At 44.7% G+C, this 26,439-nt stretch overlaps 1 protein-coding gene and 1 non-coding gene across 3 annotated transcripts in view; both read right to left on the bottom strand.

Annotated features, from left to right (window-relative positions):
• Positions 1–26,439, bottom strand: part of WWOX (WW domain containing oxidoreductase) — a 966,762-nt gene that overhangs the window by 316,592 nt on the left and 623,731 nt on the right. The gene's annotated exons all lie outside the window — the stretch shown is intronic.
• On the bottom strand, positions 1,326–1,432 carry LOC119519066. Its single transcript, XR_005213927.1, has one exon. It is a non-coding gene; the product is annotated as a U6 spliceosomal RNA (small nuclear RNA).

Raw genomic sequence — 26,439 nt, 5'->3', positions numbered from 1 at the left:
GAATTCCAACAGTCCTTGACCCCTGGCTATTCTGAGAGCACGTTGAATATATCATCTGGGTTTTGCCTAATTACACATAATTAGGAAATGTAATTATGCTTTTCAGTGTTGCTCTGCCATTAGGAACAGAGTGGACGGCTGAAACACCAGCAAGGACCCCAAGCTTCAGAGAAAACAAAAACATTAGCCAACCTCTAAAAATAGGGATTACATCGAAGGTTAGTAAAGCAAACTTATAAAAAAACATAATAAAAAAATTGCTCTTGGCTCTAGCTAAATATTTGATGCAACCGTTATGTTGGCTGCCTTTGTATTAGGGACTTATTTAATGATATAACGTTTGCATCCGTGCTGAGCCAGGGAGAGAGAATAAATTATTTTGTTTCTCAATTACTTTGATTTGCTCACTGTCTCACGTATTTATGCCTTTTAATTTTTACTTCCGCTGGATCCCCGCTCCGGTTGACCAAGCGACTTCTGGTTAGTCCATGGCAAAGAATCCCAGCATTTCGGTCATGGGTTTGTTGCTTGCAGGGGCCGCTAATGCCCAAAGTTTAGGCAAATCTGACAGTTTTCTCATCCCCTGAGCTGGACGTTGGCATCTTTACAATGGAGAAGGGAACGCTTAACTTAGTGAGAGGACAAAACAGCCACCAAATTAACAGACACCCCCTAAATTTATTAGGCATCAACTATCCACCAGGCACTGAACCAGGTGGCTTCCCTGCCCTAAAAGGTAAAAATTTCACAGGTGAGCAAATAGAGAGAAAGGCTGCATTGCCTAAAGTTACAAGTGCCTGAAGGATCTGGAATTGAGAGCCTTCTAACATTCTGATCTTAGCTTTTGTGTTTATTGAATTTTTTCCTACTGTTGTGGTAGCTGACAGTAATAAAGTAACAGACTCCATTGAATGTACTATTTATGGAAACATTTCTATGATGCCAAAAAAAAAAATTATAAAGAGGAATGGTTGCCAAAAGAAAGGCCCAAATATGAGCAGGACATTCTCAGCACATTAGTTGCTAACTGAAGGCTATGATAAAATAGCCAGTGCTGTTGGAAACTGCCTCCCCATCCGACAATACTATGCGGTGTGTGCGTTGTGTGTGTGCGTGTGTGTGTCTGCATGTGTGCACATGCAGAAGTGCATGTGTTTTTGTAAGTCAGTTTTTTTTTTCCTGATGAGGTAGTATGGAGCGTTATTTGGAGGGAGAGCCCGTGCCACATTGCATGACACAGAATGACACAGATGGTAAGAACAGTGAGAGTCACAGGATTTATTGGTGAAAGATGGATCTGATGAAGCAATTTTTTTTTTCCTCCCCAAAATATGGAACGCTTCACAAATTTGTGTGTCATCCTTGCGCGGTGGCCACGCTAATCTTCTCTGTATCGTTCCAATTTTAGTGTATGTGCTGCCGAAGCGAGCACTTAAGTCTGGTTTTTATTCCACATTTCTTCCTTTCTGGTAGAGTGAGTATTTCTTCACCCCCCACCGCCCTTGTATTTTACATAAACCTTTTCCAATCACCTTTGATCCTCTTCCACTCATTTCCAGCTTTGGCTCCCTGTCCCTCCTCCCCAGTTCTTGCAGTGCTGAGTCTGTTTAGAATGAATTCCCCCTGGCTCATTGCCACTTGCTGCTCACTGCAACCCCATTCCAGACACCCTTCCACAAAGGCCCCAGTGCCGCCTCGGACCTCCCGGGTACCTTGAAGGGGAGGTGCTGATTCCAACTCGACTTTGCAGTGTGATTCCTACATCTCTTCTTCCCAAGAGTACAGCGGATCTCCTGCATGTCTGCCAGCCCTGCCCCAATTAGATCAGCGCTACTCAAACACAGCAAAATCCAGGACCCTCTGCTTGAAACAAACATTTTATAACTCCTTATTAAGGTCCTGAAATGAAATTCCTGAATAACGTAACTTACCCACACACATAATTAATAAAACATTAATATATAACATAATGCCCTAACTATAAAATAAAGGAGAGAAAAAATTGATAATATAATAATATGCATTTCCAAAAGGTAACAGCTTGGACAAGACTATATCAGAAGCCCATTATGAAATGGTCAAATGTTTGCACCTACCTGTAAGTATAGGTTCAAGAAACATAAGACAGGATTCATCAGAATTTTGTTGATATGTTATTTTTATATGTGACATTTTGAAATAAGGTTTATACACACACACACTCATATACATATTCACATACCCATACATAATAGTTCTTTGGAAGGAAGGAGAAAAAAGCCCTGCTTGGTAGCATTTGCTGATTTCCATGGTGTAAATCCTCCCACTGTGGTCAGTCTCAAGCTACCAACATGACATCCCTGAATGTCGAATTGTGAAGACATGGGGAAAATGGGCTCTATGAGCTGTGGGAGGCAGCTCCGATCCACCACTGAGTGATCACCGTGAATCGCTGCAAATGGAGAAGGATCTGGAGACTTAGCCACTACGAGGGCTGCTGCATGATTTTCCAAAATGGTGACCCAGTCTTGGTTAAGTTTTGACCAGAACATGGTACACTCTTCCCTTGGTTTAGAAAGTCCTTGAATTTCAGGAAGACTCAGTGTACATTGTGTTTCTGTGTAAAGCAGAGTGAGTTTGGGGTGCAGCCCACTGCAAACAGATTTTCCTCTGAAAAGAACGTCCAGTGGGACATGTGTATGTGTTACCAGGAGGCAGACAATTCTTTGTTGGACTGTCCACTACATCACAGGATAGACCCCTGACCCCACCCAACTAAGTCCAGAGGCCACCAAAAATGCCTCCGTAAATTCCCCACAGGCCTGCTGGCCAGCAGGACCGCCTCTGCTGAGAACCATGGGTCTAGACTCTTGCTGCTCCAAGTGTCGTCCTGGGACCAGCAATACTGCCACCACCTGGGAGCCCATCAGTGTGTTAGAAACACAGAATCTCAGGCTCTTCCTGAACCTAATGAACCAGAAGCTGCATTTAACAAGATCCCGAGGACCCAGGTGACCAGTAGGCACATCACAGTTGAAGAAGCACTGAGATAGTGAGCTTCAAGACTGACCAACTCATTGTGCAGGACGCGGGCAGCACTCCTGCTTAATGCTCATAGAAATCATGCAAATTGGACAACTGACTCCATAGAAACTCTAAGTAATAAGCCTCCCTCGCTAATGGCACCTTCATCCCTCTCCATTACAACCAAACTGCACAGCCCATGAGGACTTTTGCTTCAGTGTTTAGAGGACTACGGAATTAGTTGACCCGAGATGTATTGAGTCCTTGCTATATATTAGGCCTTTGGCCTTTTCTCACCTAATCCTCACAATAACTTTATCTGTAAAATAAGAACAAGAGTTGAGAAAACCAAAAACAAGTCTTCTCCAATGGATTCATCTCCCAAACCATATCACAACTAGGAAATTGATATTGACTCAAGTTAAGATGCAGAACATTCCATCACCACCAGGTTCCTTCAAGTTGCCCTTTCATAGCCACATCCACTTCTCTCCCACCTTTGCCCCCTCTTTAACCTCTAATCTGTATAACTGTTTCACTTCAAGAATGTTATATTCTTATATATAAATGGAATTATACACTATGTAACTTTCTGGTATTGGCTTTTTTCATTCTTCTATGGTTCTTTGCAATCAAAGAAACTACTGTGTGTGTGTGTTTATAAAGCCTCCCCATTTTAAGAGTCAGTTGTGTCTTGAGTTGTCTCTGAGAATCAATCCCTAAGAACCGCCAAAGTTTCCTTTTCTGCAGAGCCCAGCACCTTAACCCACTGGGGTCTAAGGAGCCTCTGTCTTCTCTTTACCAGGTGCAGCCCTCATCCAGGCCCTGGGCTGCTGTCAGCTCTGCAATGCAGTGGCAGAACTAGCAGGCCTTTCCTAGGACACTGAGCTTTGCTTCCCAGGAACGGCCGAGGTACAGCCTAGCCCTGTGCCCCTCACCACTTTTCTATCTTCCAAAGCACAGTCTGATAGACTCGGACAAGGAAATTCCCCAGCCACCAGCCTCCTCCATAACCCCAGTCACAGAGAAAAAGGTACACAGCCAAAACAGGACCCTGCGCTTCTAATTTTACCAATCTTTCTCAAAACCAGAAGAGAGGATGGTGTAGTAAAAAGACCTTTGGAGCCACATGGACTGAATTCTCCCACTCAAGAGTTTTGTGCTGTGGAGCAGGTCTCTGAGCTCCATTTCCTCATCTGTAAAATGGGAATAATAACACCTGCCTTTATATTTAAGGATATTTGTATATGGAGTGATTACAAAATTTAACTAAAACAAATGTGACACTCTCAACACTGTACCCACATACAGTTAAGTGTGTGACACATGGTGACTATTATAAATAATCTAATCAAAATAATAGATAAAAGCTCACCTTGGGCATTCATTTTGGTTTCTAACCACTCAATCTCTTTGTCTTTCACTCTTTCTTTCTCTTTCTTGATACATAATACAAAATACTCTCTTCACCAAGAACCCCGCAGAAGGCTCACTAAGCAGTCTGCATTAAATCTCCAATCTTGCATTGCTGAGAAAAAAAAAAGTGTCTCATTCTGGAGAAGTGTTCAGGCTTTGAGTGATGTCAAAGGCCTTTGAACAAGCCTCATAAATGACATCCATATTTGTCCATTTTTGACTTAAATTGCTTTTGGTTCAACCGCTGCCGTGAATTGCCTTGATGCAATATCATACAAAATGACACAAAACACAGAGGAAGAAGCAAGTTGCTGGCAAGGATTAGGAAATAAAGGAGTCACTGCCTCGTTCACTTCTCCAAGTGTTGGAAGAAATGAAAATGAAACTCGCCTTGAAAGGTAATCTCCATGAACCGTGATAAGAGCATGTGACATTTTACACATCTCAAGTCTTCTGGTTCAGCGTAGCAGTTACAATAAAAGCCATGTACATACAGCTAACCACTTTTTAAAGTCTCCTGCTGCTGCTTTTTTTTCCTCCCCCTTCTTCTTCCTCACCCCTCCCTATGCAGCAAAGTGCAATCTGCAATTCTGGAACTTCTGGTTAATATAACCTGGGCTCTGGTTTCTATTGTGTGGGATGAAGAAGCAGCTTCGAGGTTCTGGAGAACTACCCCCACTCTCACCTTTTCTCTCTCTTATTGCACTTCACCTTCCATCTTTCATCTCCTTCTGCTGACCCCTATCTCTGGGAAATTAAAAAAAACAAAAAAAATTCTTGGCAAAGGCCCATCTCTTGCCTGGCTCCTTAAATTAAGAAATTCTATTTCATCTCAGTCCTATGATTAGGAATCCAAACCACAGGGCTTCAAATGTATAGAGTAATTAAATAGAATCTGAATTTAGATCAGAAATCCTGGGTTCCAGCCGCTACTTTCTGGCTACCTGCTCTTCGGAGAGCAGCTTTTTAGTATCCCTGCAACTCGCTTTCTTTACTGGGCAAAGGGCTATGTGCCACCTACTTCAAAAGTTGTTGAGAGGCTTAATAAAGGTCTGCATTTGCAAGTCTGTGATGCAGTGCAGGAGCCTGATAAATATGCATTCCCTTTCCTTCCAAATTACTGCCTGGCTTATTGATCATAGCGAGGGGCAGAGGTATCGGAAAAATAGCTAAGTGGGATTCCTTCATAAGACAGTACCAGAAAGAGTGCATGGTGGCATGCCCTTGCCCAAATTAGGAAAAGGAGAATTCAGCCCATGGAAACCATTGTCCAGATCGGAAAGAGTGCCCCCTTCCTCTGACCAGGACCATTGGCTCTGCCAGTGGAGATGGAGGTTTTAGCCCACCCAGGCGCCCCTGCCAGGTTTCCTGGCATAGACCAGAACTGCACAATCCTGCAGGGAGCCCTTCCAGGTCAGCGCTCTTCGTCCATGCAAAGGAAGAGTGAGTCTAGATATGAAGACAATGCGTGTTATCCTTGTAGTCGTACAAAGAAGAGGCCAGATGGTATAGATCTCTTCATTTTCCTGCGTGCATACAAGGTCACTTTCTCAACGAATCAATAGAACAATCTGAATACACAATTTCCATGTCACCATGTATTTTGGAGTTGAAATACACTGAAGGGAACAAGCATAACAAGGCTTTGAAGAAGTGGCAGTTTAGGTGGTAGCATCATTTTATATTTTCTCAAATATATCTGAGGATACAGCTGAGATCTTGACCTTCATGAAAAGCCAAGAACTAAAAATGTTTGTTGAATTATTTAAGGTTTGGATTTTGCCTCTTTTCTTAATAAAAAAAGTCCAAGAAATTTTTTTTTTAAAGATCTGCTAGTAATATTTTGGCAATGACTTTTTTTTTTTAACTTCACTTTCTCACTCTATCCCAGTTTGTCTCACCTCTTCACGAGGTCAGACTAGCACAGGGTAAGTTTTGGGATGCTGTGTGTTCTCAGACAATTAATGTCACTTCTCTGTTCCTGCCTGGATATAAAGCAGTCGTAATTATTGGTCTAGCTGAGAGCACTGCTATAGGGTCCAAAGTCAGTCCGTAAGTGCTCAGATTGTTTGATGTCAGAGCCTCTCCAACATAACTCCACCTTTACTTTCTTCAGTACACATCTGCTCCATTAATATACACCTTGGTATTTTTCATTTTAAAGGCTGTTTCCCTTTAGAAAAGTCATTTTCTGTTGCTGGTCCCCTTTAAGAGGATTCCCTCAATATCGATACGTAGGTGTAGGGTATTTTGCAAATCACCTTGTAACTAAAAAATAAAAGCCAAAATAGTTAGAATAATCTCGTGTAGGCAAAAAAAAAAATATTACGAGAATGTTGGCACTTGTTTTTTAGATAGAAAGAAGACCACTGTGATAATGAGAGGCAATATGGGAAAATAAAATAAAATAAAATAAAAGAGGATTTCGGAATTAGAGAAATTGGATTCAAACCTACATATTAGCTAAGCATCCCAAGGCTTCATTTTTTTGAGCTTTATTTTCTCCTCTGTAAAATGGACGCTTTGACAACAACCTCGCAGAAACCCTGAAAGGATTGAGTCCTTGAAATGAATGGAAATAAACTTTGTAAAATACTCAGTACAGTGTGTGGCCCGTGGTAGACCCTCAATAAATAGACCGGCTATTCAGATTGCTCAGACTAATGTGGTCTGCGTGCATTATTATGCATATTATAACGAAAATGAGTGCTTCATATTTATATTCTGCATAAATAACTGGGATTTATTAGATAAACTAGTCTAATAATTTGACATATGCCAAAACCTGAGGTTAGTGACCCTCACTGTCTGTATTCCTTCCTATGCATCCCCATATGTATAAATTCTCTCTGCAATATACAAAATCCTTAGTCTATTAAGAAGTCAGTGGACTGTTCAACAATAGAACAAGGATCTCTGGAACCCAAGTCTCTGACTGCACCAAACTAGACTGTAATTCTGAATCATGAGGAACAGGGATTTTACATTTCAGAACCCTTGTCGTGTCTGCCAGCCTTCATACCTTGTTTACAGACCTCCCGAGGATACACTTTTCTCATTTATTATGTTTCTTTGGATGGTAACCCATACACCTCTCAATAAATTTTGGTTTACCTAGGAGCTGACAGGCACAGAAATCCAGATTCAATTTGTGCCGATTTATGAGACACACACGCAACAAACCTGGAAACTTTCCTGTAGCTCACTTTATAAGTTAATCCCTTATTTAAATATTCTGCAGACTTAGCACAGGGCAGCGTTCAATGGGGACGTTGTCCCAAGTCAGCCTTTCAGGCCTTTCAGTGTTTGCTACCAGAACACACAGGGCCCTGTGCGGCAAAGATAAAGCAGATTTACAAGAAGAGCCAAGTGTCCACATCCCCTGGTTATTCAGGCCATAGCATCCTTGGTTTTATGGGGCTCCATAAACCTGCTAATTTTCAGACTTCCCTAAATGAGGCATGTGTGAAAGTCAGAGTCAAGGGTGTACGTGTAAGCAGCATTTTGGCTTGACTGATGGCTTCATTCATTCACTGATTCATTCACTGAACTGAAATGTTCCAAGTCACCAGGGCGACTACTCAACTCTCGTAAGCCTTGGTTTCTTATCAGCAGAATGGGTGCAATCATACCCAATTTCACAGGGTAATAATAAAGTAATAATGTTCACTAAATTGCTACAAAAACACTAAGCACCACGCAAATGTTCAAGATGGTGGCACATGCCAGCAAAACACAACAGGATATCAGATGTGGGTGTCAGGCACCTCATGGGCTTATAACAGAGTGTCCTCCTTGCATGTTTAAGGCACTGTCACCCAGTTTCTTTCCTGACAGAAAGCAGAATGGGAAGATGGTAACCAAGAGGCAGGAAGAGAAGGAGATGAACAGGTCTTCAAGAGGGAGAATCAAAGCTACGTGGGAGAAAGCAGCAGTGCAGAGGAAAGGGTGGGAGCTGAGAACCAGTGTAAAAAAGGAGAAAAGAGGATGATCCTGGTTGTTTGGTTTTTCAACATCCCACCAATGGGCAGCAGAAGACACTTCTGGAAAACTACCACACTGGCCAAAGGCAGCAGTTCCTCAAGGCAAGTTGCTGCCTTCCAGGGGAGAAAGCAAACAAAATCAGTGAGTTCAAACGTCACCGCTTTAATGGTTACAAATGGATGTGATCTGTCTTAGGGGAAGATCTCTAAGGGATATGACTGAGTGAGTTCACGGTCCCCTCTCTAAGGCGATCTCTTCCACTTTCCTGGTGGCTTCTTTGAATCCCGCTGTCACAGACTGATTCTTTTCCGTTAGGCCACTCTGTGATCACAGCCACTCATGAGAGGGCTACCTCGGGACATGGCTTCACACCAGCCAGGTGAGGACTTTGCTGACCCAGAGGGAAGGGGCAGATGCATCTTCCCATACATCATGCCTCTGCCAAGGGCTGAACTGGCGAGCCAAGCAATCAACTGTTAAGGAGAGCCAGAGGGGACCGAAGCTGCTGATTGTGGTGGTTGAAAAAATGTCCACAAGTTCCTTGATATTCCTGCCTTCAAAAGGTGGAGCCAAAGCCTTCATTCCTTAAGTGTGGAGTCTAGTAACTCGCTGCTGAGGAACAGAATGTCGGCTAAGTTGCAGTGTTGGCATGTGACATCCGAGTCGGGTTTAAAGGGCACTGCAGCTTCCTCCTTGTCCTCTCGGGGGAGGCCAGCTGCCATATGGTGAGGAAGCTCATACAGCCGTGTGGAGAGACACATCTGGTGAGAGACACACCTGGTGAGGGACACACCTGGCGAGAGACACACCTGGCAAGGAATGGCACCACCGCCCAAGATCCACTTGGGAAGTGGGTCCTCCAGCCCCAGGCAGCCTGCTACCCCACGGGAAACCCGGAGCCAAAACCACCCAGCTAAATGGCTCCCTAATTCCTGAACCCACAGAAATGGTGAGATAATAAAAGCTTGTTTTGTTTTTAAACCACTAAATTTTGATGTGATTTATTGGGCACAGTATATAATTACTATATAGATCTAGGACTGAGTGAGTGAGTCCAGACAAGGAGACAAAAGCAACACAAACAGCAAGGAAATGATTGGGAAACAAAAGTTACGCAGGGGCTAACACGGTTAGGCCCTGCCAAGTGACCACCCACCACTGGAAGCTGCCGCATTTTCTAGGAGATTTCATCCTAGGACTTGGCTGGAAATGCAACAAATAGGTGCTCATTAAAGCTGCTGGCTGTGATGGTAGTAAGCAGTATTTTTGCTGACATTTACTGAGTACTTATTATTTGTGCATTGTATAAACTACTTTGTTTGATCCTCTCAGCACCCCTAACAAGGAAAATGGCACTATGATCACTGCTTCATAGATGAGGGAGAACTCGAGGAGAGAAAGGGTAAGTGACTGCCGAGTGCTCCACCTCGCAAGCTTGCAGCCCACCTGCCAGCCGTGGAGGCCGACGAGCACTCGGGGAGAAGCTACTCAAAGCCACAGGAAGAACTCAGTATATCTTCCAAGTGCATCCATGTCATTTACCGCTAAGTAAACTAAGACATCATTTTCATACTAAAATAAATGCCTAGGAGCGCATGTTTGTTCTCCTCTTTGGAAAAATCAGGAAGTGCTGGCTAAGCCACAGCTCACAGATGAGGAAATGAAGGCTGGAGAGGGGACGCGACCTCCTACATCACAGAGCTGGGCAATAAGGGAGCCAGAATCCTCAGCCTGCAAATTCTGGAAGATTCCCACTTCTCCAAGCACCTCCCAAAGCCAGGCTGGGGAGGCTGCGGGGCCTGGGGGGCTGGAGGAAAGCCCCTTCTCTTCCCAGACTGGACTCTCAAAATACCACCTCCTGCCCCTCCTCTCCATCCAGGACCGTGATTATAGCTACATCATTAGGGCCCCCCAAAAGAAAATGGCTTCCAGATACGCCTAACCGTGTTTGCAATGATTGCAATGGCCTTTTTGATAAATAATTGAAGAGGAGGCACCTGACCTGGCAGCTGCTGGGGGCAGGGACGAGGCGGAAGAGGAGGAAAGGGACACTCAGGGAGTGACAGAAACACTCATCTACCAAGGCAAGGAGGTAAGAACTCTGGCTCCCAGGGGGCCCCGGCTGTTCGGATGTTCCCTCCAATCCACACTGATGCTGTCCCGCTCAGCCAAATCGACCTGAACAGCCCAGAAAGCTGTGCGGCCTCACCTGTCAGCCCCAATCGGCGCTGCAGAAATTCTGTTAGGAAAATAGATGTACCGAGATTCAATTTTTCGATTGTCTGAAGGCTTAATTTAGTGACCTTGGAGAATATCTCCTAGAGGTGAAAGAAGACGCTGGGGACGTGCTGGTGGGAGACGGGGCTTCCCAGATAATGGGTAATTTGTTTACTCTAATTTTCAGGACTCTTTGGAAGCCATGAAAATAGTCAGAGGTGCTACACCATTTTCTTAGAGAGAGAGAGACAGAGAGAGAGAGAGAAGGTCTCAGACGTGCTATTTTCTTAAGAGCAACTGGATGTGAAAATATGCATTTATATTTATATGAAAATTTTTAAACATACAACAAAGGAGAGAACATAATATAGTAACCCCATATTCCTATGGTCCAGATAAAAAATGACTAAGATGCTGACACAACTTCCTCCCTTCCTCCCTTCTTCTTTTTCCTTTACTCTTTCCCTTCTTTTCGTTTGTTGTTCCTGCTGCTGAAGTGTTTTAAAGCAAGCCCCAGACCTCGTGTCACTTCACCCCTGCCTGCTGTGCTCGTCAGATGGCACGGTGGGGAGGCTGGGTGGCTCTGGTGCCCGCCATTCTTGCTTACTAACAGAACTACTCAAAGGAAGATGCTGCAGAGGCTAGATTTGTGTGTGCGCGTGTGTGCGCGCGCGTGCACGCCCCGCCCAGCCTCACTTATCCAAGGTGTCACCGAAGGCTGGGCTTCTGGAAAGTTCTCATGACCAGGAGTTGGCAAACTTTTTCTGTAAAGGCCCAGATGGAAAATACTTGGGGTGGGTCAGGTGGTCTCTGTTGCAACTACCCAGCACTGCTGCAGGAGCTTGAACGCGGCCCCAGACATTATGTAAACAATTAGGCCGAGATGTGTTCCAATAAAACGTTACTAAACACAAACAAAATAAAACAGAACAAAAAACAGGCAGTGTGCCATAGTTTGCAGGCCCTTGTTCTAGACCAACTTTTCTCAAGGTGTGATCCATTGACTGGCAGCAGTAGAGTCTCCTGTGCTGCTAGTTAAACGTGCAGAATTCTGGGCCTCGTTCTGGGCCAACTGAATCAGAATCCTGGAGGATGAGGTCTGAGAAATTGGCATGTTTCACCAGCTCTGGCCCCGGTCGACTCTGAAGCATATTGGGTTTGAGAACCTCCATTCTAGTCTGACTTAGAACCTGCGTTCCTTAGTAGGTCTGGTAGGCCTGGAAGGAGAACCGAGGAGCAGGTTGGTAGCTGGCCTGAGTGAGCGGCCCATGTTCTCAGACACAATGGCCATCAGACCTTGGCTCTTCCACGACTTGAGCAGGCCTTTTTGCTCTTCCCTCGGGCTCAGAAGTTAGCCTATGAACAAACAGAAACCAGCACCTGGGGGCTTACCATGAGAAGGAACCCAAGGAACCGACCCATAAAGGACAGAAGTGACGATGGAGAGCTTTCAGGCTGGGACGGGACGGGAAATGTGGGTCAGGGAGGCTGAGAGGTAACTGGACTGCATATTAAATGCACGTTTGTGTGACACGTGCTTAGCATTGCTCCAAGCATTTTACAGGTATTAACTTGTCTGATCCTCGTGAAAACCCGTGAAGTAGGCTCTAGTATGTATCCCATGTCACTGTTTAGAAAACTGGGGCCCAGGGAGGTTACAAAACTTGCTGGGGTCATGCAGAATGGAGATTTGAACCCAGGCAATATGCTTGCAAGCCAGGGGATGTTGATTCTCCCATTACACCCATTTCTCACAAAAGTGCGTTTAATGTGAAGCAAGGGAGACCTGATTTAGCCAGGAGGATTCACTGTTTCCACTGGGAGGTCTACACTTCCCCCCAAGCAGCAGCCCAGGCCCTCGATCCATCAAGCCCCAGCCCATCCCCCAGCCTCCCTGGAGCTCTGCAGGAGTTGCCCTCCTGAGCCCAGGCCAGGCCCCCATTGCCCAGCTCCTCAAACCTCCTAGGAGCAGGAAGACAAGAGCCAAGGAATTAAATCCCATGTGTGCAATTCATAGCTTTGTACCTTTGGCAAGCTCCTTAACCTCCTATGGGTCTTGGTTTCCCCGTCTTTGAAATGGGGAGAACAACCTGTATGTTTTAGGATTAAATGAAAGAATGCATACAGGATGCAAAAATGATGCTCAAGGGACAGAGGCTTGAGCACTTCCATTGCTTGTTTTCAAATCCAGCTCTGAGCCCCAGATTGCTCAACTGGAAAATAGAAACAGTAATTGTACCCACTTTATATGGCTGGTAGAGTAGGATATTGGAGACAGAAATTAATAAAAGTTCCTTCCATATAATTGACACACAATAAAGAATCTGAATTAATAAAGGGTTTAGTGCAGGGTTTGACACATAAATGACAGGTTGCATTATATTTATTATTGATATACAAGGGCATAGCAGCACTTGGCACTTAGTAGGTTCTTAATAGTTATTGTTTAATTATTATCTATAATTATATATTAATGATAATTAAAAAGTAGCTCAGGGCCATGCAGGCATATTGTAGGCCCATAAATGGCCGATAATAATGACGACAACGATGATGTCTGAGCCTTGCACATGGCAGGTGTTGCCTAAATATTGGTCCCAACCCTTCCTCCCACCCCCCGCCACCCCCAGCCCCCTGCCCCTAACATACACAGGAGTGATTTCCTGTTTGCACCCCCAGCTCTGACCTGCCCCCTGGATTGGGCTTTCCTCTCTGGAGGCTCATTTTTTACTGTCATTGCCTTTGCCACTATGACAAGGCGCAGGAGCCAGGCCTTGGCATCCTCAGGCCCCAGGCCCCCAGTGGGGCATTCAGATCAGATTAGCTGGCATCCCACTTCCCTACTGTCACCTGCTGCCTCTCCTCCTGTTGGCAGGGGTGTCATTAAGGCCCCATGGCCCAAGGAGCTAATAGAAACACCAGGGATCCCAGTCGCCACTGCCTGCAGCAGTTTGTACCTATGGACACCTAGCAGCTAATTCCCGTTCATGACCTGATAATTTCCATTGCCACTCTGTCTGCCACCATGTCAGGGAGCCCAGCCCCCTCCCTGCGATGGAGCTGGCTCCTGAGGAGGGGGCCCACTGGCTCTGGCTCTAAAATAACGGCACTGGCCCGGCGGGCCAAGGTGCTCTCAGCTGGTTCTCTTAGACCTCTTCCTTCCGGGTCCTTTCAGCCCTACCTGCCATACAAGGGAGCCAGAGGAGTGTCAAGTAGAAACGTGGGGTGCAGGAGAGGGCCTTGGAGATTATACACCCGTCCCTGGAGCAGGACAGGCGGCATTCAACCCCCAGCTCCACCATGGGCTTAGTGACTTGATCTCGTTGAGCTCTGATTACCTGACCTGTAAAATGGGGGTGGCTGACATGCATCCCCTTAAATGGCTGCTCTGAGGTTATTTGTGCAGAGCTCCCAGCACAGGGCCCCGCTCACAGCCAGTGCTCAGTGAATGTCCCTCTCATTACTTTGGGGGGCCGGCCATTCCATGATTCTCCAGTTTGTCCTTACAGTTGATGCTCTGTGCTTTGCAGCTGGGGGGCACGGATAAATCTGGGAAGGACAGGGTTTGGGGACCCAAGAGGCCATCCCCAATGTGGCTACTTACTGTGAGCTCTGTAAGCTGAGACTGAGGGTGGGGTGGAGGATTATTGGAACCCTGCCAGCTTGTCCTAACGAGGAAAGGAAGTAGCATGTCTAAAAAGCTTGGCTCCGTGTCTGGCCCAAAGTAGGTGCTCCACGATGATGGTGACTATTGCTGCTCAAAGAGAAGGGGGTCCTGAAACCGAGATCGCTTCACCCCCCACGCCCACTCACCTCCAGAAGAGGGTGAGGCCAGTGGGGTGCTTGCTTCAGGCACAAGATTTCAGGGGGTGCCACAAACCAAACGATGTTTAATATTCCATTAAAAGTGTTTGGGGGAATATTTTAAAATATTGAAGTGAATGCAAAAGGATCCACAATGAACAAAATAATCAAAGTTTCAAATAAAGACGGGATCCAACCTGGCAGGAGGGTAGCCCCCAGACCCCTGCCCTGCTAGGATTCAAATTCGTTTTCCACCCACCCCCCTCAAATGCCTATCAAGATAATCTCAGTAATCCTGATCGGCCTGGCTGGGCACTGAGGGGGTTGTGGTTGGGGTACAGACGTTGGTCCTCTGTGGGGACAGGATTTCTTTCTTTATTGCCCCTCAATTAGAAATGAGGACATACCCCATGTTCCCCTCTCCCCACAGCCCGCTAAGGAACCCCACCTTTCCTAGACCTCCCGGTGGGGGGCAGGAGGGGTGGTGCAGCAAGCACAGACTGGCCCTGGGAGAAGACATGGGCGGGAATCCCAGCCTGGCCTATGGTTTGAGTTGTGAATTTTTGAAATCACTTGCCCTCCCTGAGCCTAAGTACTCTCATCTTTAAAGTGGGGGTGTTAGGGGATGGTTATCTTTCCCCTAATCTGTAAGGTTTGGGTGTGACTAGAGAGAATGCACATGGCCCTTGGCTTGTGGTGTCACACAGCTGCCCCTAAAACAAAAAACACCACTAAAAACAAAAACAACCAACCAACTAAAACAAAAGCAACCCAAAATTTGCTCCCAAAGGAAACGTGTGTCTCTTCTCTCTCTACCTGGCCTGTTTCATTTCCACACATTCTCTGGGACCCTAAAGTACTTTGCTTGTCTGACATAGAGCAGGGGCTCAATATGTATTGATTAAATGAAAAAATGTATGAATGAATGCATGAATGAATGAATGAAACAAGCAGAATTCTAGATTCAATGAGCCAATCTTTTGGAGGAGACTGGACCATCGTTAATCAACCAATCACACATTTCGGTCAATAAAATTTCATCATCATTAACAATTTTATTATTTTATTATAAAAACTCTTCACTGGTAATTAAACATCGGTATGTCTACGTGCAGGGGTGGACAGTTCAAAAAATTAAATTAAAAGTTATTTTTAATTTTATATATTTTTAAAGGTTGTCCAATATCAAATGGAAATTTGGAAATTTTTTAAACTTTATTTTGAGGTTTCAGTAAATAGAAGGTATAATAAAGTAACGGGTAATAAAATAAAACAAAATGTTGGATTTGGAGGCTAGAGAACTAGACTGAAGGGTAGAAAGTTTGGAGTGGTCAGAATTTGCCCTTAGAGAAATAGCAAATGCAGGGCCTTCCTCCATATGTTTCACACCAGCACGAGCTCAGCCATCCTTAAATGCACACATGTAAACGGATATGTGCAGACACTGATATAAACCTGCTGACCTCAGGAGCTAGGTGTGTTTTTCCAAACAATGTGTACTGCAGTCAAGTCAAGGCCCTTGCTAAACATCTGTCGGGCGGATGGAACGTCTTTAGAACTGGGGATTAGGGGACAAGTGCCTGCCCTCCCCTCCCACGGCACAAGGATGTTACGCAGTAGTGACGTCTCTTGGGGAAGCTACTGCCTCTCATTTCAACGTGGAGTGGTGGGATGGAGTGGGGTTTTTCACTTCTTCGTGCACAGGGGCTGCTGATACAAGATGTCATCAAGCCCGTCCCCTGCCCAGCCGCCCCAGCTGCAAAACGCAAACATCTGCTGCATCATTAAGGTATTTCTACACGGCGCCCACCAAGGCCTGACCCTGCCACCAACTCTACCACCAGCTTCAAATGACCTCTTCAGCAGAGCCTGAAAGACCACAGCATTAATTCACGGAACCACAAGCTCAATTTAAGATTTAATTTGAGATAACGAAGAGCTAACTGAAAGTGTATTCAAACTTCTGAGCAGGCAATAAAAGGCCTTTCCCTGTTCTTCAAGTTGAAGACGAGTCCCATATTTCTTTAACTGATTTATTCACAAATTTACAAACAACATGGGGGCCTCGAGTCTCTTTTTCCAGTTCCTTTTGCTTAATCGAGCTTCTTTATGATGTTTCCTTTTAGTTACCTTTTTTTTTTTTTTAATCCGTCTTCCTAATTTACAAATGGCTGACATTTAGAGATTACTTTTCAATTTGATTATATCCTTGAAGAGAAAGCAGACTTTCTCAGGAATCTCCCTCAACATTCAGTTCCTTTGGATTCCAACTTAAATATGCTAAGTGTCTGTTCAACAATGATGTCCTGTGAAAAGCTTTAGCCCTGCAAGGCACCTCTCCAGGAAAAAAAGGAATGGAAGGATTAGAAACAATATGCCAACTTTTTGAAAGACTGTGCATCATTGTTCTGGTAGATGTCTAGATACTGAAGAGTTAGTGTAAACATACTTAAAATGTGAGTTAGAGATGGGAATTGTAGTTGGTTCAAGTAGATTTCTAGACACTAAATAGTTTATTTCAATTTTGAAAATCTGAGTTGGAGAAGGGGATGATTTGCTTTCGATTCAGAAGCCTGGATCTAGGATACTATTTTACTGAGCAGCTATTTTGTGCTTGGCTCTGTGCCTGGTCCTTTCCTTGCATTTTCTTAAAGACTCAGCCCAGATTTAGAAATAGAGACTTGGATTTATATCCCAGCAAGCAACTGACCTTCCTTGAGCTTCTTTTCCTCACCTGTGAAATGACACACACCTGGGGGCTTCTGGCAGGTAACTTTAAAAGCTGTAAACACATTGGTACAAAAGTACCACAGGTCACCTGGCCTTAATCCTGTGACACTCTTGGAAACCAGTAAGCCTCCTAAGAACTGTATTTCACAAACATTCTGGTTACTGCTAAGATTATACAATGGGTAAAGGCAAGGACCACAATGTTTGACAACGCTCAAATTCCTTTACTTTAATTTGTCTTTGGGTTTTCAAAATAAGACCTAAGATGAGAAGCTGTGGGGGTGAGGGGTGGAAGGGTAGAGGGAGATAAACTTGCAGCCAGATGCAGCTGGCTTGGCTGGCTTCCAACCCGACTTCCCTCAAGACTAGCTGTGTAACCTGGGGCAAGTAAGTCTGCACGTCTGTGCCTCAGTTTCTTCACTTTGACCATGCCTCCTCTGCTCATGGGTAGATGTGGCTCAAAATGGGGAAGTTTATGCTAAAGCACATTTCTGGGGGCTTGGAAGGCACAGAAGGAAGACTGGGAGAAAAGTCCCACACACATTCAAGGCAGAAGGATTACAGTATTAAAACCCAAGGTACTTTTCACAGCAGAGTCCCCCCCCCCCCCCTTATTTTCCCCACTGATGTTTTCTGCCTATCTTAGGTGGGCAAACGCCCCCTGAGTCTGCTTCCCTGCTTCCGAGAAAAAGTGCCTGGATTTTCTGGTCTGTCAGTAGCCAACTTTATTGACAGGAAGGGACCAAGTAGAACTTCTTGGATGGTCAGTTTGGAAACCATTTTTTTTAAAGATGGAAAAGTGATTTAGGAATACTGAGTCATCCCCAAATGATGCCCTTGGGTCTGGTCTGACTCCACCATTGGTTTGAGGATATTGATTGCACCACTTCCACTGGTCGAGAGCAAGCAGAGTCTGCGGTGGCCAGAGGTTAGGGCTGTGCAGGGGAAAGAACACCCCTGCACTGCAAACCTGACTCTGGGATCAAAACTTACAGGTGGCAGCTACTGTTCTTGCTGCATTACTGCATCAGCAGCGCGGGGCTTCTCTCCTGTCTCCTGCAAGCAGGGTCTCTTTGTATACCCTCAGTGCCTCTAGAGTGCCAGGTCCAGAAAGAGTGCTCAATAGTTGTCAAAGGTAGGATAAAGATTTTTTAAAAAGACTTTACTTGCATTACTTTATTTCCTCCACACTACCATATTATTACCCCCGTTTTATAGACACTGATACCAAACTGAGAATGGAAAAAATAACCAGTCCATCTAGGAAAGTATAGACCCAGGGTGAGTTCAAGACTTCCCGATTCAAAGTCCTCAAATCTGACCCATCATCAGACGTGCCTCCAAAACTTTACTTATGGATGAAAATGCTGAGGACTTGAGGCCAAGGAAACTAAGGTTAATGAAGATATTTATTGATCCAGGAACCAGACTAGGAGATGCAGAAGTGAGTTGAGCTGATTGGGTGGAGATTCAGAAGGAGAAGAAAACTACATTTTGTTACAGAATTAACAACTTAGTACTATGTGGCAAGTACAGTGTTAAGTGTTTCACCACTATGTCCACGTTTAATTTTCGCAACCACCATCCATTCTAGAATTGAGCCCACTGGGGCTTAGGGAGATTAAGTGTCTTGCCCAAGAACATTCAACTAAGCAACCAGGATTCAAGCCCAGGCTTCCCAGTTCTTTTCTTAACCCACACACTTAACCTTTACTTTATACTCCCTCTCTTGGTGCTAATGAATTTCAGCCAATATTCTCATTCATACTTAAGAGCAACCTTTGGAATTAAGTATGATTGGCTCCATTTCAGAGAAGAGGAACCTCTGGCTCTGGACTGCTAATGACTTGATGAGAGAGCTAGTTACCTGGTAGAGCCAGCACTCAAACCCAGGCCTGCCTTGTTCCAGTGCTTTCTACCATACTTCAAGGCCTGGAAAATCAAGAGCTGCAGAAAAGCTCACATCAACTCTCATCCAAAGAAGAGAGCCTTGTGTGGAGGCACTGGGGTAGGGCAGAGCATGGGCAAGAGCTGGGACAGATACATACCGGAAACTATGTGGGCTCTGATGTGTGGCCCAGATCTTCCTTCTAGTAAGGCCCCACTGCCCTCAGCTGTCAACCCTCCAGGGATGGCCTCGAATGTCAGTGTCATTCCTTTCCTTGGGCATACCCCATGACTAGTCAAGACAGAGGGATAAAGGCCTGGGCATTCAATGGTGGGGGGCAGGTAGGGGATAAGTCTGAGGGGCACTTTTAGCTCCAGAGACTCCCATGAGGTTGGCCAAGACCCTTGTTGTGTTGAATCACAGCTTGACTTTCCCCGCCCACTCCTGTTTCATGCCCCTCACCTCCAGAGAGGTTATCCCAAGGGCATGCCACAAAGTTTGCTTCTTGGAAAAACCAACCTGTGGCAGAAGGTTTCTCATTTCTAAAGAAAAACATCTATAACAATAAGAAGGCTTGGCCTTATCAGAAATCTTTCATGGGGGCTATTTCACTGGCTCAGGGCAGTTTCCATCCAAGACAGAGGGTAGAGGGGCATGGCCCAGGGGAACAGAAAGGGCTGGGACCCAAGAGGTCCCTGGAGTCCTAGAGGAAGCTGGGAGAGCTTGCTGGAGCAGAGCCAAGTTGCCTACACACCAAACACTCATCCCCAGCGCCCCCAAGTGCGGGACTTAACAGGGGCGAAGCATGAACTACTTGTTGACATAATTAATGCTGGCTTCAAGCAAGAGCTTTCGTAGCCAACTTGGCGCGGGTTTGGGAGTTTTGATTGGCAAATTTGAAGCAAAGTTCAGCCAAGTTCTATATCTATTTTGTACGGCACAGTATGTGTATCTGAAGAAGCCAACTATTCCAATAGATTTTCAGTTTTATGGTTCTTGGTAGCTGAAGATATTAGCTCTTTAAGTGGACAAATGCTTCTGGCAGGCCCAGCTGCACTAGGAATAGGAAAAATGCCTTCAGGTTCCTCTGAAAATTAATGTAATAAGATGCATTAATCAGAATTCTATCAAGTCTACACACTTGGCCTGGGTTTAAGAGGCAATACTTTGAAATTGCAGTTGGCTAAGCTTCCCTATTCTTTGAGAATCAGAGTTTAAAAAAAAAAAAAAAAAAAGGAACAGAGCTAATGTTTAAGAAAACTGGCAAAAAAAAAAAACTGGGGGAAAAAAAAAGGTTTAAGCAACTTTTAATTCCTTAGCTCCACCAGGGGCTGCAGAGGGTTATAGATGATTTGACCTTTACATTTTCCACAAAATTACTATCGACTGTGGGACCAAAAACAGTTGGTGACACCTCAAGCCAATTCTGGATCAGTTTGGGCAACGGCTGGGGCCCAGGGCATTTTTCTGTTCATTTCTGTCTAACAATAACACTCTTCAGGACTTGGGGTGGAATCTTGGCTATTTCTTGCCTTCAGATGTTTGTAACCAGGTGATGAGAAATTTTGAAAGTGAAAACAGATCACACAGATGAGCACATTGGCGCTGCCTGACTTTTGACTTAAAGATTATCTTCTCAAGAAACTAGAACACACTAAGCTGCAAAACCAGAGCAACCATCAGTTTTTCCATAGCAATTGCACGTTTTCAAATGACACTAAACATTTTTCAAGTGACATAACAGTGCCCCGAACATTTTACTGCAATTTGGTGGTGCTTTTTAATGTGACACAGCTACATCTGCATTTACTGTTATAACTCAGTACCCAAGAGAAGAGTATTTTTAAAGACAAAGGTCCAGGCTTTTGTGGAAATATTTCCCCCTTGTATAGAGAGGGGAAAAAAAAAGTGGCTCCTTCTTGTCTGGTAGATTTCAGTAATTGGCAGGATTTTGAGTAAGCTCTTTTAAGAGCCCTCTGTTTCTATTTTCACATTAAACACACTTGCAATATCTATTAAAAGCACAAACACTGAAGAACACACCAAGACTGTCAATGAGCTTACATCTGGAGTCCTCGATGTATCAGGGAAATTGAAGTGAGCATTCATATGGTTTTATTTCTTTGGGAACTCAAATGTTGGAAGAGAAGTGGGTGCCCTTTTTCTCTCGCCTCCTGAACCTGGCCAGGGTCCCAGATTTTACATCAATTCTATATCCAAGGGTTTATCAGGGGCCAAGTTCAGGGTTTGATTAAAATAACAAATGCTGGATTTCGCCCTTGTTTAGAAGAGTATTTACAATAAAGCCTGGGAGATTCCATGGGGGGAAAAGCAGATCAGACACATGGATATTTCTGCTGTATTCTGGCTGGGACCCCTTGATCCTGCAGGTCCAGGGTGATTGAGCAATATCCCGGGAAGGACACACCACGTCCCCCAGGGAACTTGGGAACATCTGGGAGAGAGCTGGGCCAATGCGTGGGCTGGGGAGAGAGCCTCGGGCCCCAAAGATACCTCGGAAGTCATTCTCAAGGTTACGTTCGGGCGCAGAGGCAACCAGCTGTGTGAGCATGGGCTTGCAGGCAGCCAGGCAGCAAGGTGAGGGTCGTTTAAACCCTGGCAGCAGAGGGTCTGCCTCAGACTGCCACTGGCCTCAGAGGCAGGGATACACTGCACATCCAGCTCTTTAGCTCCTTTCCAGATTTCCTTAAAAGAATAGAAAGGAAAGACTATTGCAAACCAGAGGGAGAAAAAGGAGCTGTAAACTCAGCTGAAGTCTTTCAAGTCCCCCATCCCCACCTCCACCCCCATAAATGTGCATTCTGGATAAAAGTTTATACCTTGGGTCAGGAGGTGGCCACGGTATGAGATTTGAAACTACATCCATCAGTCAGGGTGCTGGCAGGATACAGATGGCCCACTTGAGATGGGTAATTTGAGGAGCATTTAATCAAGGTTCTGATTGCAAAGGTTGGTGCCGGGTTTAAGGGGCCAGCCCAAGGATTTAGTGCAGTGTCCTGGGGTGAGTGACAGCAGGAACAGCAACCAGGCCTTGCCAGCTGTATGGAGGAAGCCGTCCCCAGAGGGAGGCAGCCAACCCACACTCTGCAGGGAAGGAGCCTGGGGAATAAATAGCCCGATCCTGCTGTGCTCAGAATTCCTGCTGGTGCCTGGCATTGCTCACACCAACCTGAAGTGAGAGGGAGATGGAGCCCAGGGAAGTCGGCCTCCTGGGAGGCAGGAGGAGGGTCCCAGATGCAGCAAAGTTACCCGGTGCACAAATCATGCTCTTGGCAACAGCCCAAAGGTAACTAACTCTGGGGGCTGACTGCAAGGATGAGCAGAAGGTCAAGCAGGTAGGACATGCCCACATTCAGAAGACTTTGCATTAATCCATTATATACACTAGTGTACCACGGCAGGTGTTGTTAGCATGCAGAACATTTTTCCTGAAAAGAGCTGATTTGGAAACCCCTAGTCTAGATGTTCTAATTCCTTCCAGGCCTAAGGAGTGCGATTCCATTATCAAAGTAGGACAGAAACCACAGAGTACGCATCTCAAAATCACGTCAGCAAAGACCACTGGATTTTTTAAATTCAAGCCTTCACTGCAACCCTTTTGTTTTATATATATGTTGAAAAAGTCAACATTTTGAAGTAGAAGTTTATTTTATTTATTTATTTATTTATTCTGAGCGAGAGACCACTTCTTAGCTTTATTGGACAGTGGAACACAGGTGATCTAAGGATTAGAAGGAAAATGTATAATAGGTTTTGAATAAAGCTCATTTGTAGTAAAATAAAACATGCTTTTTCAGAAAAAGGAGACACCCCATCAGGGGATGAAACTCCAGAAAGTTGAGGTATGATCGCTTTACATACACACAAGGTGGAAGCAAACGTTTTTGTCGTAATTCTCTAGGAGAGTGAACTGGAACGACTGCCCAGTAACTGGCTGCACTTGATGGCAGAGGAGGGTTTAGCCCAACTCCATTATCTGCTGGGAATATACAGTTTGGGGCAGAAAATTCCAGTTACAGTTTCCTGTGCCAGGACACTGAGATTAAGTGCATATATTCCAGAAAGAAGAGAAAAGAAAACTCGTAAAAGAAACAAAGGGTCTCTGAAACCAAGGGGTATATAAAATAACCTGCAGAGCAGGGGTAGGGGGTACAAGCAAGGCTCAGGAAGGTTAGAATTGGGGCTGCTACATTTTATAATATAGATTAATGGCTTGGTCCGGCCAGCAGTTACAGAGTTGCCAAAAATGCTGACCGTCTGAAATTAGCAGAGGCGGTGGCTAAGGAAGGAAGAACCAAATAAAAAGAGCCCCGTATGAAAGTGCCTCACGCAACCTGGTCTGACAGACGACAAACAAAATTAACAGTGACAAAAAGAAAGCAACAAGTATCAGGCGGTAGAAAACAAACATCAGATGAATATGATGAGTCTCTAAGGAGGCCTTTTGTTGTTGATAAGACCTTGGGATGACAATAGCTACTTTATTAAAACGTACACACGCGCCTGCCCACACACACATCCCTACTCACACACGAGTAGATCAAAGCCGGCGGCATGGCAGAATTATATGGGCATAATTATAGCTTTTCCTAACCAGGACAAAATGTGTGTCTCCAGAAATTAGAATGGATTATCCTGGACTCTGGCAAAACTTGGCTGAAGCATTGCCCTCCGTCGTGGTTCACAACCTTGTGAAAACGTGATTAATCGCACACTTGAAAGGTATTAACAAAAGCAAAGAAGCCGATTCCCAGACTGAAAATGTCTGAGTGTTCTTAAAAGGGCTATATATGTGCCACTTAGGAGGGAAGGAAAAGGAAAGGGAATTAAGGAGAAATTTAAATAAAAAGTATTTAGGGCCTGAAATGTTTTCGTGAGGTCAAACACTTCCATAATTTGACTTCTAAAATTAAGATACCTAGGGCAGCAAAATAGCAGCAGTCAATAGCAATAATAAAGGTAAATTTGAGCTGCTGAACATTTTTTTTTTTCTGAAAAAAATAAATACAATAAATGTAGGGGAAAAAAGGTTTGTAAATTGAAAAGAAAGGGGGGAGGGAATGCACAAATAGCTCAGTATTCTCCTACACGATGGAAATAAGAATTCAGCACAGATCTACCTATAAAGGCAGATTACCTAATTGTGTTTCATAACAATTTTCTTACAGTTAATTTTGTTTTTCTATTTTTAAGATGAATTCAACAGTGAGTCCCAATCTTTCTTAAAATAGATGTCTTCTAAAATATGCTATGATATTTTCCCCTAACTTGTTCTCTTTAAAATTTTTTTTGAGATAAAATATTTATGAGACATTTATTTCTTTCCAAGATTTATTAATTAGTGCTGATTTTGTATTAGCCAGTACTCTTTGCCTAGGGAATTTTTTTTTCCACATACAGAGTCAAGAAGTTGTTTGAGATTACTTTTGTTACGTGAGAACATAAGAACCTCCATCCTGAATCTGAGCCAACTAGAAAGTCTCAGGTGAGTGGCACCAAGAGATGGCCAGTTGCTGGGAGCTGATGTCCTCTTTAATATCCATTTCACAGAGTAAGACATTACCGTAAATATCCTTGGATTTCTTGTGATATCATCTTGCCTCCTTGGAAAAATGGCAGATATTTTTCCAAGTTAGGGACTCCTAGCTCCTCACACATTATAGAGCAATGGCCCTGTGGTGTGTTGAGCGAGCCCCAGGCTGGGCTGAGTGCCTGGGGTTCAAACATGGACAAGACCCAGTCCCTTTCCCAAGGAGCTTATTGTCTTGCAGGGGAAACAATGAGGGCAACAATGTGACAGCTCTGAAAGTATCCTAACAGCTACCACTTATTGACCAACTACCACATGCCAGGTACTACTCTTTAACAAGCCCGTTTATTCCTCAAAATAAGCCTAAAGGGTAAGTCACATTATCCCATGTGTCAGAGGACAAAATGGAGGTTTACAAGGTTTAAGTAACTTGCCCAAGATTATTCTCAGTCATGCAGACCCAAAACTCAAACCTAGCTGGCTATACCCAGAGCCATTAGAGAACAGTGAGACAGCAGGGTGTGTGTTACAAGAAAGAAACAATCCTCGTATTTAGAGCAAGGAGCTTTTCCGATCAGCTGAGACATCGTCCATTCCGAATGGCTGGTGCCCACCAGACCAAATATTAGAAAAATGAATATCACCTGGAAGAGATGCCTGACTCAGCCCTGGATGGCGAGGAGGTGAAAAGGGAAGTCATCCATGACGCCCTGCCAAGAAAAGGATTCCAGGCAAAGCCGCAGAGAGGGGAAGGAGCAGAATTCACACATTCGGGACCCAAAGCAGGGCTGACCAACTGCCGCTCAGCACCGCGTCTGAGGAGGAAGGTGGAGGAAGCCAGAAGATGAGGCTCTGGAGACAGAAACTTTGTGTACCAAGCTAAAGTGTCTGAACATTAACTTATATGACATACGGTACTGTTAGATATTAAACACAGCTCCTCACTGCACAGAGTTCCCATTGACATCAGTCAATTATTTATTAAGCACACTAGAAGGCTCTACAGTGGACAATAAAATGTGCAAAGGGTTTACGGTCTAACTGAGGGAGAGGTAAGTGTAGAAACAAGGAAAATTGGTAGAAGCAGATATATGTCAATCTTACAATAAGTGAAAACCTTTAAAAGTCTCAGAGATGTCTGAGGGCCATATAAAATGGCCCTATAAACTTGAGGGCCAAATTTAATTGGTGCTCACTCCCAGAGTGCTCGCTCTTTCCAGTGGTCTGGAACACATTATCTGACTGAGGCAAGAAGCAAGATCTCTCTTTGAATGTCCCTCTTATATCACCCCCACCTTCTCCAAAGCTCAGCTTCTGCATTAGGCTGGGAAGAGGGGAAGGAGATTTGCTGTATGGAATATCCCATTCTGCAGTTGCTATCTCTGGCCTTTCCAGGCATTTCCACCCTGCTCTGTGTCCAGGAGACTTACCTGAATGGTTTCCTCAATGGACTCTCTGGCCGACTGGCTTCCAGTTGGGTTAGGCCGGTGGGAGGCAATGGTGAGAGGCCCAAAGGAGGGAGGTTAGGGTATTTATTATCCTAACATCCTCCTGCAGGGAATCTATTAGCTACAGTGTCCCCTGACTGAGGGACATTGACATTTCTTCTCCTGATGGCCTTCTCTACGCAACCCTGTCCTCTTAACTCTATCCTTTTGAAATCCAGTAATTGTTGCCTGCCCTCCTTCCTTCAAGCCAAGGAGTGGTAACATCTCCACTGTTACTCCATGGATACTGCCCTTTCCATGTGGTTCTCTGCTCCCAGCTCCCACCTGGATAAATAGCATCCTTAAAATATCCTAATTAAAATGGACCCCAGTTTCCTGTTGGGACTCTGCCTGATAGC

This window comes from Choloepus didactylus, chromosome 22 (genome assembly GCF_015220235.1).
Source record: "Choloepus didactylus isolate mChoDid1 chromosome 22, mChoDid1.pri, whole genome shotgun sequence".
NCBI classification, from domain to species: domain Eukaryota; kingdom Metazoa; phylum Chordata; class Mammalia; order Pilosa; family Megalonychidae; genus Choloepus; species Choloepus didactylus.
Note: the sequence above shows the minus strand (reverse complement) of the source record. Positions and strands in the feature narration are given on the sequence as shown.